This window comes from Falco punctatus, assembly GCF_963210335.1.
Source record: "Falco punctatus genome assembly, chromosome: 4".
In the NCBI taxonomy this organism is placed as follows: domain Eukaryota; kingdom Metazoa; phylum Chordata; class Aves; order Falconiformes; family Falconidae; genus Falco; species Falco punctatus.
Window position 1 is genome coordinate 20,728,565 of NC_137583.1, and position 16,440 is coordinate 20,745,004.

The following is a 16,440-nucleotide window of genomic DNA, read 5'->3' on the forward strand; positions in this document are numbered from 1 at the left end:
CTCAAGCCGAGCCGCCGCCGAGCCCCGCCGGAGCCCTCGGCGCGGAGCCACCCGCCGTAATCCTGCGGCGTCCGCCGCCTCTTCTGGAGCGGCGAGCGGCGCGCTTCAGGCGGCGGGGCGGGGCGGGCCCGGCTGCCCGCCCACCCGCTCCCCTGCTCCGGGGGCTGCGCCCGGCCCAGCGCCGCCGAGGGGCCGCGGTGGCGGCGGGAGCGGAGCGGAGTGGAGCGGGGCGGGCAGCCGCCACCGTCCCTCAGGGCCCGGGGAGGCGCCGCTGGACTCCACCCGGGGGCGGCAGGGGGAAGCGCGTAAAACGCGCCCCGCAGCGGGGGGGCTGCCCCTCCAGCCGGGCTGGGCGAGCTGGGTGCCGGCGGAGAAAGTTGACACATGACAGCTTAAATAAAAACTCCATCTGATTTCTGGGCTGGGAGCCCAGGAAAAGAGTCAGGTTCACGTAGGTCTGTGCTGGAGCCGGATCGAGGTTTTATTGACCCTGGCTCCAGCTGATCACGGTATTATAGCTGTGTGGCTGTAATTAAGGCTGAGCAGAATTCCCGTAAGTCGCACCCCCCACCCCACCCCCTCCTTTTTAGAAGGAAATATATATCAAATAGTAATACATTTCCTGAAACCTCTATTACCTCTCGGGATCCCCGAGCGCGGCGGAGTGCCCGCGGTGACAGCGCACCTCAGGCGCGGCGCCCCAGCGGGAGGCGGGCGGTGCGCGGGGCGGGCTGGGCCCTGCAGGCCCGGGGGTCGCGGGAGGGGCCGGGCCCGCCGCCGGCTCCTGCTGCACAGGGGACTCGGGCCGGGGCGGTGGTGCGTGGCGCTCCGGGCATCGGCATGAAGGACAAGAGGAAAACAGTTTGCTTCTTCAATGAATAAGATTTAAGTTGCTGCCACCTCTGTTTCCCGTACTGCCTGTTTTTGTGGTGAATTACTGAGATGCGCTGGCTGGGGAACGGTGGCATCTTTTCAAGGCGACCAGGAGAAACTCGACACGGCATCTGTTAACCCAGTCTTACCGTAGGAGCCCTGACTTGAAAGGACATGTTTACTTTTCTATGCATATGCGAGTCTATAATTAAGGTATGTCCAGCACTGAAGTGTAGTCACTTCAGTAATAAAATGTGGCACTGGTCTGAGGAAGGGATGTCAAAAACAAAATTAGAAAAACAAGATGCATTTTTAATTGCCGGAGTGCGAGCACATAGAGCTCACAGAGATGATAAAATAACTTCAATTTAACAAGTTACCTGCACATGAGCTGAGCACTGAGATTCGTACTAATACGGTTGAGCTGAACCTTGGCACGGAGCAGGAGCATGCACTCAGCGTGTGACACTAGCTCAGGTGATGTATTAGTGTGGTGACTCCGTCACATCTCTAAAACTCCACTTTGGAGCCTGAAAGATAATATTTTTGTTGTTGTTATACAAAGTCTCACAGCAGGACTTGGGTCAAGCCTTAGTTTTACAGGCAGCTGTAGCGGAGGGTGGAGCACGGTGGCTGTGGGCACCTCTGCCGGGGCATTGACTGAGCACAGACCCAGGAGAAAAGCCCCAAATGCAGATTCGGCTTCCTCATAGGTCTGCCGTTCACGTATTCGCTACACCCGACTCACTGGGGCTTATGAGAGCTGACAAGGTCATGGACCTATGGCATAGTTCTCCAGTTGGAAATATTAGCTTCAGCTCTGCAAGACCAGCCTGAGAAGGATAGCCTGTATTTTTATGCTTGACCGATCACAGGAGCTGTTAAAATTTTGAAAATGCATTCTGCAGTTTTCCTTCCCTGATGTCCTTTGTCACCTCCAGCCCAGCCCCACATTGTGACTACTTTGGCCAACTACTATATTTTTTCAGTTTCAGTTAAGTCAAGGACTTCAAATTTCTATCATAGGTATCAAGCCACACCATGTAGAAGATGCTTTTTTTAAAAAAAAAGTTTGTCAGAGAAGCACTTTTTAAGATTGTGAGGTCAAAAAGATGACTCTAATCTTTGAGATGACAAGTAAAAAGGAACAAAAAGCACTCTTTCACTCACTTATTTTATAGCAACCCAGGGATGTAGAAATAGTGGTTTTGAAAAGTGCTTTTCCTGTATTCATTTCAAAAACACAGCAAATATGCAGTATCACTGTATACTTACTGAAGATAATCAATTTGCAGAGAGTAAATTCTCTGAGGCTAGATGACATGTTTTCACACAGTACTTGATACTATGATGCCCTTCTGCCATCTGGGGCTTCTAGACCAACCGTAATACACATGTTCAATAATATCAACTTAATTGCAAGTCTCACGCTTCTTCCAACTTAATGATTTTTTTCATTTCCACTTGTCATTCAAACATCACTGTCGACATGTCTGAGAAATTATATGAGAAGAACAGGGATGCTTCTACTCTAGTGTTGCCTAATTAATGCTTCCTCAGGATTAAAGTGGAAAAAAGCTCCACTGTAATTTTTGAGCATGGGTGTAAGCAGGTAAATGAATATGATATTTAAACTTCCCAATTAACAAATAATTTGATGGGAAGACCCACCTTAACCCCGTCCATCCTGACGCCAGCTGGCTAGACCTAAACTATCAACTGAGTGCTTGTTCCCATTAACTACACGCCCCTCACTGGCCTCCACCAACTGCCATAGTTACTCTATCTGCTTTCAAGTAATAGTTCACATTTTCAGCACATGGATTTCCTATATAACTGTTTTGTGCACTGCTGTTGTTCACAGTCTGCTTTGAGAAACCTTGATTTTTCAAATTTTAGATAGGAATTTAGCCACCAGTAACAAGTAGTTTCAGATCCACCATCATTTCCTGCAGAAAAATCAATCATTGCTTGTCTCCTAGATGCTTTAGCTATTGAAGAATTTCTCTTACCACTGGCAGAAATACCAACTAACTTACCTCAAGCTTAAATGGAACTTGTTTTGCAAAAGACCTCTAGGACATTGTCAAAATGGGACATAGTCAATTGTACTCGATGGACCATTAGTCTGGTTTTACCACTGACAATCATTGCTATCAGTTTCTTTGGAGGTAGATAAATGAATTAATCTGAAACAGCCACTGGACAGGAGAATATTAAAAAGAATAATAATAAAAAAAAAAGGTGAAAATTTTGTTTTCTGTCTTTCTTTGTGTAAGGCTTATTGCAGCCCACCTTTTCCAATCACACTTTCAGGCATAATAATGTCAATGATGAAAATATGGGCAAAATATAGGAGGCATTGGTTGCAGTTAAATGAGTGGTAAATCTATTTTTTCCAGTTATGCTTATGGGACCCTTATTTTAAGGTAAGCATTTAATGTAAATTTAATCTTTCTGATTTTTAAGAAAAGCTTCTCTCCTTAAGCCAATGCTGATATCAACTTCTCTCAGGCCTTGATGTGCAGGCACAGTATAATAGAGTATGCATTTCTTTCAAGACTGAGGTCAGCTCTAGTAACTGGATGGTATTTTGAATATGTGTTTCACCAGATAGCATGCCAGTTCTTCAAAGCACAGGGAGACTCCCCTATTGCGCCAGTGTTGGGGATAAACTGCGTTCACTCTTGTGCTAGGTCCGCAGGCATCTCACTTCACTGATGTTCCAAATGCTGACGCCAGTATCAGACGTGCTTATCATGCCCATGGCCATCTGTATTTTGTCACCATTTTGTATAATCCTTCTCTCAGTAGGCTGAGGATGCATTATGTTAAAAAAGGATAGCATTTTTAGAGGCATCCAGCAATGGTCTCGTCCAATTTCACTGAAGTCGATGGCAACACTTCTTTTGGCACCAAATGCAATTGATTAAATCACCAGCATCTTCAGATTTCCATTTCATTGTCTCCATGAGCTCCTGCTCCTGCTAATAAATGGAGAGTGTAACTGGTGTTTGGAGCAGCAGGAAGGAGGGACCGGGAGGGGGAGGCTAATGAGAGGCCCTGTCTGTATTAAGGAAATTAATTATGTGACTGGATTAAACAGCAGCACTGAAAGCCTCACTTTGCCCTGACACAGACTATATGCATTAAAGGTTTACGCCGCTGTAATAACCACAGCGGTGTTGTTATATGGATGCAAATTTCCTTAATGCAGGCAGGACCTAGATCAGACCACACTGACTAATACAAAACCGATAAAAGAAAGTGAATTATATGCAATTGTACTGGGGAGCATGATACAGAAAGAAAATTATAATAGGAAGGTTAAGTGCCCAGTGAGTGCAAACTGATATACAATATCTTGAAATCACAGAGAGAAAATTAAAATGGTGAAATGATTTCGCATATAGGTAGATGGAGGCATAAAAGCAATCCATGGACTATGGGAGGGAGAACAGAGTGAGAGCATGATGTTTTCAGATGTGCAGCCTTTCACCTATTATAAATGAATAAGTAATTGAAGGCTAATTCAAATAAGCAGGCAATTCTAGTTTTGTTTTTATTTGGGGTTTTTGTTTGTCTCTGCTTTTGTGTGTCATTGAAATACTTGTGTATTAATAAATGCTCATTTTAACAGCATTACAGTAATCTAAATATCTGCATCTGCTAGGCATTAAAATACGATTACTTCCCCATATTTCAAGTTATTTTTGCAGTACGTCTGCCTGATTTTGTCATATCTATTAAAATGCAATGGATCGGTTCTTATCATTACCTATTAACTGGCAACCTTGAGCTGAAGTGTTAAGCAGAAACAACCCTGATGCCTGGAGGGCTGGCTAGCAATTCAGCAGAAGGCAAAGACATTTTATGGCTGTCCTGAAAGCTAAATGACAGGCTGTGTAACTTTCCTAATCAAATAGAATTAACTACAAAATTATATTCCCACCACCCCTGTCATACTTTGTTCAAACAAATTGCTTGATGCACTGTTCAACATTTTGCTAAATATGGAACATTTTCTTGATTAGAGGTTTTAATTCTACCAAAAAAATGGCTTATTTTATTAGAGAAATGAGATACTTTGTTCAGAGCACCGAGGAGCTCTCACACGGTGTGAGGGCTCTCTCAGGATGAGAAATGACTTCTCTCCTGGGCTCAAACTGACTTTTGAAGAGGTGAACACCCAGAGGATAAATGCGTCCAAAGCATGACTGTGAGTTTGTTATTAAGGGTTAGAAGACAGAAACCAAAGTGTAGGCAGCCTTTCACAGCAAGGGTGAGGTTAGTATATTTTTGACCAGCAAAGGAACACTCCTTAAAAGCACTCTGAAATGTGATCATGGTCATTATCGTGCCAAGGGGGAGTGGAGAAAACAGCAGGCTACTCCTCCTTCCCTTCTTAGTGTCAGAGTGATTTTTCTTCCACTCAAAAGAACTTAAAAGAATCCATATTTTAATGTAGTGTAATGTAACGGTAGAATAATTGTTGCCAAATGTGGTGCTGAATTTTAGTCATCTCCAAAGCATTCACTTCTAGCTGGGCAATTCATGGCAGTCATGGCACACAAATATTAGGAACCACCCTCATCATATGAGCCATCAGCTAGTATTTCTGATGCAGCACCCTCCAAGCGTCCATGGAGCGGTGCTCCAGCAATGTAGCTCTATAAGTAGGACTTTAAAAATCACGTGACATTTTAAATTTTAATATGATGAAGTAGGTTCAAGTTTTAATATCGTGCACTTTCATTCATGAGTTAGCTCAGGCACTGCAAACATGTCTGAGGGGAAAAAAAAGGCTAAGTGCATTTAATCTTAAGCTTTGTCAGCAGGATCAGATGCAGCGAGATAAAACAATGAGCATAAATAACACTGACCTATGAAGAAACAAAATGAAAAACAGCATACCTGAAAGATAAACAAGACAAAAAAGTGCCCCAAGAGCTTCAATTTGGTGAAGTATCTCAGCCAGTATTTATGCTTGTCCCTATGAAAACATATGCTTTAATTCCTCTCTAGGTTAAGAATACTTTCCTAAATCAAGTACTAATAATTCTGAGATCTATAAATACCCTAGTGGGAAAACTCTGCATCTGTAATGAATACAAATGACCCTGTGCAAATGCACTTTGAACATAAACAAGGAAAACAGTATGTCAGTGACCTCCGACCAAAATGGTATTGCATCTCAGCATGAGGGCAGTTGTCAACCTTAACGTATTGAAAGCAAGTTTTAAAACCTTTAGAGAATCCTAAAATAAAAAGGAGCCCGAGATCATTCGAGTTGCTACCAATCCCAATGCCCCCTTCCAGGTCATAGAAACTGTGCTGGAAATCCTTAAGGATGACATTGCCATCCAGCTAACATGTCTCCAAATACAAATGGAAGTCACACTCTTTCATCAGTACACAATTATATCTTTTTTACAAATTGCCAGTTGATTTACCTTCAACGCTTTGCAATTTTATTAGTTTCAAATAAAAAGTTCTATAATGAGGATGTTCAGGAATAGTAAAAAGGGCCGTGGCTTGGATGTAAGCCATTATGTTTGTTTAAGAGAAAGTCCTGCCAGTCCTGAAAAGCACATGGGATTTAATGGCTTGAATCTAAAGGAATGATTCTTATGAAATGGGACAAGATCCTCTCTGTAAGCAGAGATACAGGGGGACCATTCCCATAGTCCATGACTCTGAATACAGCCATTTCTTAACTGTTTTCGTCTTCCCAGCTGGCCCCCAATTCCCAAGGTCTGTAAGGAGCTGGTAGAGGAGGATGCTCTGCTGATCCTGGGGGGGCTGGAGGACGCTGACTACCCTGCTGCTTAAGCCAGTCTTTGTACTGATAAAAAGCATTTCCAGGAGACGAGAGATGCCCAGGCAGCGGTTTCTTACTGTTTTCAAGTTAACATTTGGAAAGTCATCGTGGCTCCATCTTGTAGAGACATCTGAAGATTGAGGGAATTTGGAGATGCTGGAACTTGCAGTTATTAAGGAGGCTATGCTAACTCTAATTTACCTTGCTGCTTAATTAGCTACACAGCCTATTGTAAAAGTAACTGCATGCCTGGAAATCTGCTCTTAGTCTGCAATGCATCAGTAAAAGTGAGTGACAAGATAAAAGGAATCACTCTTAAACTGTGAAGGGAAAAGGTTCACAGACTCCAAAATTACTTTGAAAAGTTTGGGCAGTCCCTGCTAAAGCTAGCTCTTTTCCACTACATGCATTACTCACTTTCTGTCTATGTATTATTCTGATTATCCCTTCTAAGCTCACTGCAGAGCCAAGGGTCTCTGGCTCAGTTCCTGGCATCACGCTGAATGATTCAGCCAGAACCTTCCTTAGGATGGGTTGGTGGGGTCTTGATGCTTTGAGCCATGTTGATCCTTCTTGTGACCTTATCACGATGTTTCTATCCATGGCTGGCTGTTTCCCACATTCTTCAATAATTTTGTCAAAGTTTTTTTGACAGCACCGTGCTGGCTGGCTAGAAGATAACATCTCCAACTTCAGGGTTAGAATAAATCCAATATTAGGTTTTCTACTCACTGAAATCTGGCACATAGCTATCTTCAGAAATTTACAGATGTTGGTCAGAAAGTGGGAGAAGATAAGTTACTGTTTTTTTCTGTATTTTGTTAAACTTAGTCCTACTGGATGCTCTTTCTGTTAATTAATTTTTCCTTTACAATTTCAGATAAGCTATTAATCTATTGAAATGAGGATTTTTCAAAGCCTTTCCAGAAATCAGCAATGGAATGAAGCTATCATAAGATATGCATGAAAAGTAGAACTGTTTTTCTGTCATTTTCAAGGCCATGGTTTATACTGAGTCCTTTCTCATTCCCGTTACATGGATGTCAGATGGAATAATACACGGAAAAATTACCCCAAGATTTGGTTTGCCATTGCAGAGGGTTTTTTTTACATACAGTTTACCAAGTTTGTATATAAAATCTGAATTAAAAAATCTCAAACCTTCGAATCCTTGTTATTTAAAAGCAGCTAATTAATGGTTGGTTTTTTTGTTTTTTGTGTTTGCTTTACATTAATATTGAGGGTTTTTTCGAATCATGCACTACCATCTCTTTATCTTTTGTTCCCTTAATCCCATTGCACAAGATACTGCTTTCTGACAGTTAACTCTACAGAAACACTCAAACACTCTTGTAGTTCTGGAGTGCAAAAATCTTTTAAACAGCCTTGTCTTTGCTATTAGTGGTTCCTGGATAATGCAGTCAAATTCGACAAAATGTTCATTACTGGAAATAGATGTATATTATTTTTTTCCTGTGAATTTTTAAATTGCCCTTATTATGGCATGCTGTGTATGAAATGAATGTGATTTAAACAGTTGTGCCCTCTACTGGTATAAAGGAAATAATGAAAAAAAGAGAAATACCTTATTTCCAGATGTTGTATCAAAACAGAGTGCCGTAATCAACTTTTTGTTGTTTTGTCTTGTTTTTTTCTTTTTGTTTTTTTTTTTTTTTGGTGGTATGCTTTAGTCACATAGGCTAGATTATTTTCAACATTAAATTTTAGCACATTAATGGCTTACAGATTTCTTTCTTTCTTTCTTTTTTTTTTTTTTTTTTTTTGTAAAAAGGACCATTTACACTGTTAAGGCAGTACAGAATGGGCTTGCCATAGATGAACATGATGGTGTGTTAACACAGTTTACAGAATAATTTTATGAGACTTTTAAGGAGCTATACTATCAGCTAGAGCATATGAGAACAAAGCTGTGTGACAAAATCCCTCACAAAGTTCATAGAAACTTCAAAACATTCAACTATTTAAAAGAAAGTCTGTAGGAGTTGATGCGTAATGTGAAGTAGAATATAGAATTTCATATAATACAGGAGAATTAAGACCTTACCCTCTGCTGAAATGCTTCTAGCCAATCCTTCACCTTCCATTAAAGAGAAAGCTTATAATTTTCTGTCCTATCCCCTACTATTGAAGTTGTCAACTGGCATTACACTTGAATAACAAAGAAATAAAAACATACCCTTTGGTAAGAAACTTGCATTCTGCAGCTTCCCAGTGTGGGCAGGATTAGTCACGGATGCTAATTGAAATACTAATTGACATATTTATACCATCACATAAAATCCATTCACTACAGTGGCAATAGCGTTCTCATCTGAAATTGCTGTAGTATCCATGTGGAGAATAGCAACAGACTGAAAGGCAGCTCCACACTTTTCTAAGAGCCTAGTAGGAACATTTCATGTTCCTCATTTTTCACCTTTTATAAAATGTGGTAGCTACGGACTACAGATTAAATGGATACCAGAGTACATTGATCAGAGAAGAAGAGAAATAATTACCTTCCAGAAAACTCAATAATCAGCAGATGAAGAGGCCAACGTACTCTTGCCCCTTCCTTTGGCTCCAACATTGTCCCTCTGTAGTGGAAAGGGAGTTTATTTACCAGTGAAAGCAAAATCATTAATCACAAAATTAGGTTTTAATGTACCCTATAACTGGCTTTATTCATAAGGAACTCTGGAAATGAGGTAGGTAGAAATTGCGCAGGGTCAGCCTTTCAGAAATCCCAGTCCACTGTTAAGTGCTTCATTGCCAGAGAAAACTACACTGCCAAAATGAGCTGTAATCGTACATGAAAGCAGAGGATACTCTCTTCTGCTTGCAACACAATTCTTTCTGCCAACTTCTCTGCACAGAACTGTGTTATAATAAAAGTAAATATTAGTATCTCGGGCATGACTATTGCTTTGAATTGCTATGTGTTTCAAACGTATTTAGCTTTACAGGAAATTCTTTTTTGGACCAAGAAAATACCCCTTTTGTATCGCAGGTTAAAAATCTGCAGTGGAGCTTTGCTGAATTTGTGGAAAGCAGAGAATTGTTTTTATGCGTCACATGATTATCTCAGAGGCAAAACCCACTTCCATTGCCATGGAGTTCAGAAGTGCTCAAAGGGAAAGACACAGCAATATGAGTGGGTAACTCAAAGGAGAACGGCCCAGAGGGAACACCGGGAGGACTGGGCAGAAGGAAGCAAAATCAGAGGCAGATAAAAGGATTTTAAATGGGAGGGGGAATGAAGGGAAAACTACAATGTGCCACCGGTACCCACAGACTCTGCCAGAAAACTCATGCGAGATGGATAGAAATGCTGTAGGTGGACAACTTTATTATGTTGTGCATGAAACTATACAGAAAAGTGTTACCGAGGTCAACAAAAGGACTTGGGGTTAAAACAGGAACAGGAGGCAGGGAAAACCAGTGTGGCTATGCAGTTAAAAACAAGGCAAGCCCACTTTTAGAAAGGTGGAGAAGAGGGAAAGGTGGTAAAAAGGGACATCTGTTCAAATGCCACAAAAAATGGGCAGCTGCCATGTCTAATGTGCTTTGTGCTGCCTGCGAAGTGGCAGCTTGGACCACCAGTCATCTCCTGGGCACTCCCGGTGAACGCTGCTGTGACAAGTGACACGCACATTAAACACGAGAAAAGTGGATTAGACTGAGAACCAGGGTCCGCTGGTGCTCGGACTGCTGCATGAAATCATGGAGACCAAGAGCAAAGCCAACCAGCCCCAGGGCACCAGGGAAGCCCTGCCTGCCTCAGCACGGGTCTGTCCTGCCCTAAGCAGAGCTGGGGACGATACCAGCCTGGCTGTGACCCTCTCCACCCTAGAGCCTGGGAACCCCAAGCACTCCCCATCTCCAGGCAGCTTTTGCGGACAGGTTCACTCCTTGCTCCTGTAGTGAGCTGTACAGGACAGTATGGACTTCGCTAGTGGTCTCCGATTTATTAATCAGTTACAACAATTAGCCAGGATGCCTAGGTCTTTAGGCACCTTGGTTACGTAGGTGAGCCAATTACAGTCTCATACATATTCATGCCACTTCAACCACACACCAAGAGCTGCTTCCCCAGCCCTCTGCTCAGCACCTTCCCTCCAGTGCCCACCCAGCCCACAGCCAACCGTCGAGGGAAAGCTTGCCTTTCCTTTCACATTTCATTGAAATTAAACATTGGCTGTGGCTGTCATTCATGCAGTGGAAATGCAGAAAAGGCACATCTGAGAGGGAAGCACTGAACCGGCCTGGCCAAACCTTGCTCGTGCTCTCAGAGGTAGAGAGACCATGCTGCATCCTTCGCTGCAGTCACCTGGCTCAGTAAATTAACCACAGTGCTTAATCAGCAGCTTGGCCACAGAAGCACCTCACTTCCAGTGACAGAATCCCTGCATAGGGGCACCTAGGAGATGATTCTTCTTTTCTTATTTCCTTAATAGTATATCTGTATTTTATCTTGCACTGTGATGAAGCTGTACTTGCACCACGTCCCACGGCAGCCCCACTCACCGTCGGTGAGGGCAGTGCTGGGCTCTAAAGCAGGGGTGCTGGGCCAGCTCCTCAGGGCATATATGCCTCAAGGGAGCTCAGATGAGCCTAAAACCTACAAGAAAACCCAGACCCCCCATTTTGTGAGCACCCATGATGAACCTAGAAACCACCATTGCCATTACCTGAGCAGCCTGTTGCATTGACCTAGTGCCTTGGGTGAGCTTCAGAGTGCCTGGGGCAGCTACCTGGGAGCCTCCAGCAAGAGCCTGCAGTGCCTCAGCATCTTCCACCACCACATTGTAATCTATGACTGGTAAAACTTGATCTCTCAACAACCTAACTCAACTATTCAGCTATCTGAAGCTTGCTTTCTTCCTCTTTTGTCTGGTTCCTGTTTTATAATTTTTTCCCTTTCAGTTGCTACGATTTTGCCTGTTATGACAACTTTGCAGAAGAGAAAAATAAACAGATCAGTGTTTGATGTTGTGCTTTCTGTCTAGAAGTTTGTTTTCCTTTCTTCTTCCATTGCATCAATATTAACATGTTGATTCATAAGCAAAATAAATAAAGTCTATAAATACATTCTTTCTTTTTTAAAATCGTGAAACCTCAAAGTTATGGTTCCCACAGCAACTGCACAATGTGCACATATATTAAAGGCGGGGATATTACCACCCAAGGCAGCAATCAAATATGCATGAGGGACTTACATTACTGGCACTTGGAGGATGTGCAAGTTTGAAATCCCAGAGCCACAAATCACCTCAGTTCTGTCCGTGTCAGCACGGCGGGCAGAAAAGATCCCAGAGACATCTGTCTGTTTGAGCACAGTGGAACTGGATCTTGCCGGATGCAGAAGTGCTTATGGGATGGTAGGGTGGTGGTACCTTTACTGCTGAACCACCCGGCCTCAAAGATGTGAAGTCACTCCAGAGCTAAAGATGGCCTGGATAAAATAATTATTGTTAATTAGCTGAAATCCACAACCAGAAGGTGTCATAACAACCAAAGCATTATGAACAGAAATCATTGTTCACAATCCCGATGATCCTTAAGTGCTGCGAATCACAGTTCGATTGAACAGGAATGAAAAGTGCTCTGCATGTTGTGGGAGAAGTTCATGCCATCTATTCACTGTATCTTTTACAATCTATGAAATGATTCGATTGAATAACAGGATGCTTAGCTTCCTGGATTCTGGATCTCCACCAACTACTGGCTAACCGAAGTTTATTTTTCTAGGTCATGAATTCAGCATCTCAGCACCCAACCATCTCTGGTACTGTCAGCTGGGATCTAAGTTCGCACCGTTGGCTGCTCCATTATAACTGATGTTCTCTTCTCCACACCTTGCAATTTTAAGCTAAAGTTTTCAAGCAATGAAAGTAGAGCTGTCATTGTACCCTGAGCCGGGAGTCCTGGCGTCTCCCTCACCAATGCTAAGGTCACTTGGGAATGGAAGGCATGCCTCCAGCCGGCTAATGAAAACCAGCCCGAAGACCCCAGTTCTCTGTGAGGTGCCTTGAGAAAAGAACAGCAAATGCAGATTTAAAAATTTAACAGTATAGATTATTTTCTTTTCCATGGCCTGTTATCACAAATAGTAGAAACTGTAGGCACTAAATTTCAGTGATATAAAAGAGAAGCAGTATGCTATCAAGTGACTGAATGTCCTGGTACTATTAATCTCTTATAATCTAGTAATTAAAAGGAACTGGAGGAGTCCAGAATTTGAAAAGAGCCATTAACTTGTTTAACTATAAGCAGCTGGATATTTTATTGAAAAAAAAATAATGGGCAAGTTGTTAAATGCCAAGATAGGGCTTTAAATACTTTAAGCATATCTAGCCCAGGTGTCATCTTGAACAGGTACCAGGCTGGTTAAAGAGCAATTGCTTTGTGATTTCACTGAAAATTTAGGAAGTGAAAATGAAGATGTCGTATATACCCAGATTTTTAGCCAACTTAATCTTACAACTACTTGAATGACTTTTGGATTTGGCTCTTCACTTTGTGTAGTCAACAAGTATCAATCTCTAAATCAGAAAAATGTTTTTTTTTAAAATTATTATTATTATTTTAGAATGAGGAAATTAATAAATTGAGGAAATAAATAAATAAAGGAAATAAATTCACTTTGGTTTGAGAATTAAGGACAATTAGTTTTGTCCTTCCACTGTGAATGATGTGCAATTTAGATTTTTTCTCTATGTCACTTTTGAAATTAAAATAATTTCAAAAAATTCATAAAGACTATGCCTTTGTCTTTGAGACTTGCAGCAAAGTTTTTTGTCTTTAGATGGAATGTGGAAAAGGACACTGTGAGAAACAAATAGCTACAAAGAAATCACTATTACAAATTTGCCATGTAGACACACAAACTCTTTTTTTCCTCATGGACAGCAAGAGAGAAGAGCACGTACTGTAATCCAGTATCTCTTGCTACATTTTCATGGTGGGTTTTTCAAATTATTAGTGTTTAGGCACCACATGTGCATTTGCAGACCGTCCCATCTGCAGTATTCCCACTCTGGCAGTATTCCTCCAGAACACATACTGGAGAGAGAATTCATCATCCAAAGGGGAGCGCTATCTTGAATTCTTACCTTGCACGTAAGAACACGGTTTTGCATTATCATCCCTTATATTTAGCATCAACATGTGAGATGTTTTGTAGGAATACAACAGCCTATTGTCTGGTGCCATAGAGAATGTATCAATTTGTTTTGTTAGAAGGAAGTGTGATTAGCATAAATTTACCTTAACAACAGTAACAAAATTTGAAAGTAATTGTATCAAAGCAGCATCATTTCTGTGGAGCAAGCTTTAGCTGCACTGTGAAATACGCCTTTTAAAACACTTACTTTCTCTGAAAAGCAGCAGATATTGCCAGCCAGATAGTTTTTAAAAAATGTTCCAGGATTTCTTACGGATATTAATTGCTGTTTAAGCCTCTCCAAAATTTGGCAGAAAGACAAGTTTAATTTTTCTTTAACAAGTCCTTTAGTTGTGCAGATGTTGTAGCCAGATTGGCAATAAATTTTGCTGTAACAGTTAACTCAACTTAGGGAAAGATGCTGGTATTTAATATTCTGATTCTCTGTCACCTTTTGAACCTTAATTTATAGATGATGTATTTTATAGTTAGCATTCCACAGAAGTCTGCAAAATCTATTAGATTATTATGTTCTCTGCCAATGAAAGTCTTATTGTTGTTCTAAATGTGTATTTTCCAAAGTCTGAACATTAAACATTGTGTAAAGTAAAAAGTCCATTTTGTGTCCCATGTCCAAACGGGTACATACATTTTGATTACACCTCACTAATTTCCATCAGTCTATTTTTGCCTTTTCCTTATTGGCCTGATTAAAAGCTACTGAGTTGACTGGAATATGCAAACGCTCATTGAATTATGCGGCTTTGAAGCAGTTTTCAAATATTTGCTCCGCACTGGTTCCTTATTACACTTGAGAAAAGCTGTATTATTTTTCCCATTTCTATTTTGCTTTGTCACCAGTATTTTGCCTAAAGATCAGGAGTCTATTTTTACACTTTCATAACCTCAAGCATCTGTGCTAGTAACAGCCCGTCAACTGCAACAGTTCATTTTCAGTGCAGAAAAGGACCTTCTGACTTCGGAAAATACATTTGCTATTCCTATGAAATGGAGTGTGGCCTTTACCCCGGGCAACGTACGTGTCTCTCGAAAGCCAGATTTGGCCATGGTGGGAGCGATTCACAGGAGTTGCCTTTTTACCCCTCCTCCACCCGTTCGGCAGATGATCTAGGTCAGTGATTTTTGTCATCTGTTCCTCTGACTGTTGGGCGTTGTACGTGACTTCTCAAAGCAGTACAGAAAACCCAACCTGCTCCCCGTATATGAGTGAGTGCACCCTCAATGGGACATATTCGGGGCACCCACTGGTCCCCAGAGCACCACCCTGGTGGCGGCATTCCTGCCTGGCTGCGGGAGCGCTGCCTCCAGTCTTGGCATCGGCTGTACACTGATGCACAGCTGATGAAGTTACGATATTTAAGCTGCCAGTTTTGGCAGCTGTCTTCTGTAATTCAAAGACAGGCTTTTGAATGTGGGGTTTTAGATATTTGACCAGCAGTAATATAAAATGACAAGTGATCGGTATAATTGTATCATAATACTCATGACAACTAACATTTTCAAAGAGCACATCAGAACCTTCACATCTGAAAGAACTCGTGGGCATCAGAGTTGCAAAGCGTGCTTAGTTTTAATAGCTGGTTTTGCTGCAGCAGCCAGACTTACTGTGATCTCAGGGAATTTTGTTTTACTTCAGCACTTTGGTAAGTACAGAATCTATCCCAAACATAGAAAACCAACATTCTTGCTGCAGACAAAGCAATCCTATTAAAAGAGGATATTTGCATTCCAAACCCAAGCCTTTCTGCCAGAGGAAATCCTGTGAGATTTTCTGTCACATGAACGCTGCAGGATGAGAACCGGGCTGGAGGCATATAGGGCTGGCTACATGCAACCGGGTGATAAATCCCAGGCAGTCCCAGATGAGACCTCTCCCTGCCTCTGGCGCCTGCTCACCTGGGTGGGTCCCTCATTCTGCCCAGGTGAGGGGCTTCCTCTCCCCTTCCCTCCCCCTCCTTGGGCTCGGACCTGCAGCATCTCAGGTCGGTGTCCCCAGCTCCTCCACAGAGGACTCCTCCACGGTACGCCAGTCATTAAATACCAGCATGTATCTATCCTGGGGCATCTCTTTTTACTGCACCTCTGATCCTTCCTACCAGGCTGTCGAGCATCCCAGGCAGCTGTACGGACCCAGGGCACAACGGTCAGTTGACGTTCAGCTGGATTTTGCCTGAAAGTCAGGTGGATCCAATGTTCAGACTGTGAGAAATCTTGGGAAGAGTGTGGTTTAAGAGTGAATTTGGAAGTTTATGTTCAGCTACTGCTGTCAATGAAAACTTGCCCAAGGGGAAACGGCACACACCAACGAGTGTGTAAACAAACAAACAAACTTGCAGCCCTTAGAAATTATGAGAAAAAGAGGGCTACAGTGCTGCGGCGGTCCCCAGCCAACCCTCGCTTTCCTGAGGCTCAGAAAATAGAAGCTTATTGCCTTAAATACTTGTATGTTCTTGCAGGGATTTAGGGAAGCTTCCATGCAGATTCTGAATTGGACCTGTTATTCATCCTTGCAAATTTTAGAAAGCCGAGAGAAAAACAGCTAAAGGTTTCTTCACGTGGC

The 16,440-nt window shown here is 42.2% G+C and overlaps 1 protein-coding gene across 6 annotated transcripts in view; it reads right to left on the minus strand.

The window, feature by feature from the left end:
* The window catches only part of LOC308063057 (contactin-3-like), a 138,827-nt gene that overhangs the window by 107,317 nt on the left and 15,070 nt on the right, over positions 1 to 16,440 (minus strand). For 5 of the 6 annotated variants that reach the window (XM_080385503.1, XM_080385506.1, XM_080385504.1 and 2 more), the window contains exon 1: positions 1 to 16,440. This exon is cut by the window's right edge. The gene's annotated coding sequence lies outside the window, so the exon portion shown is untranslated. The other variant, XM_080385502.1, reaches the window with a different exon arrangement.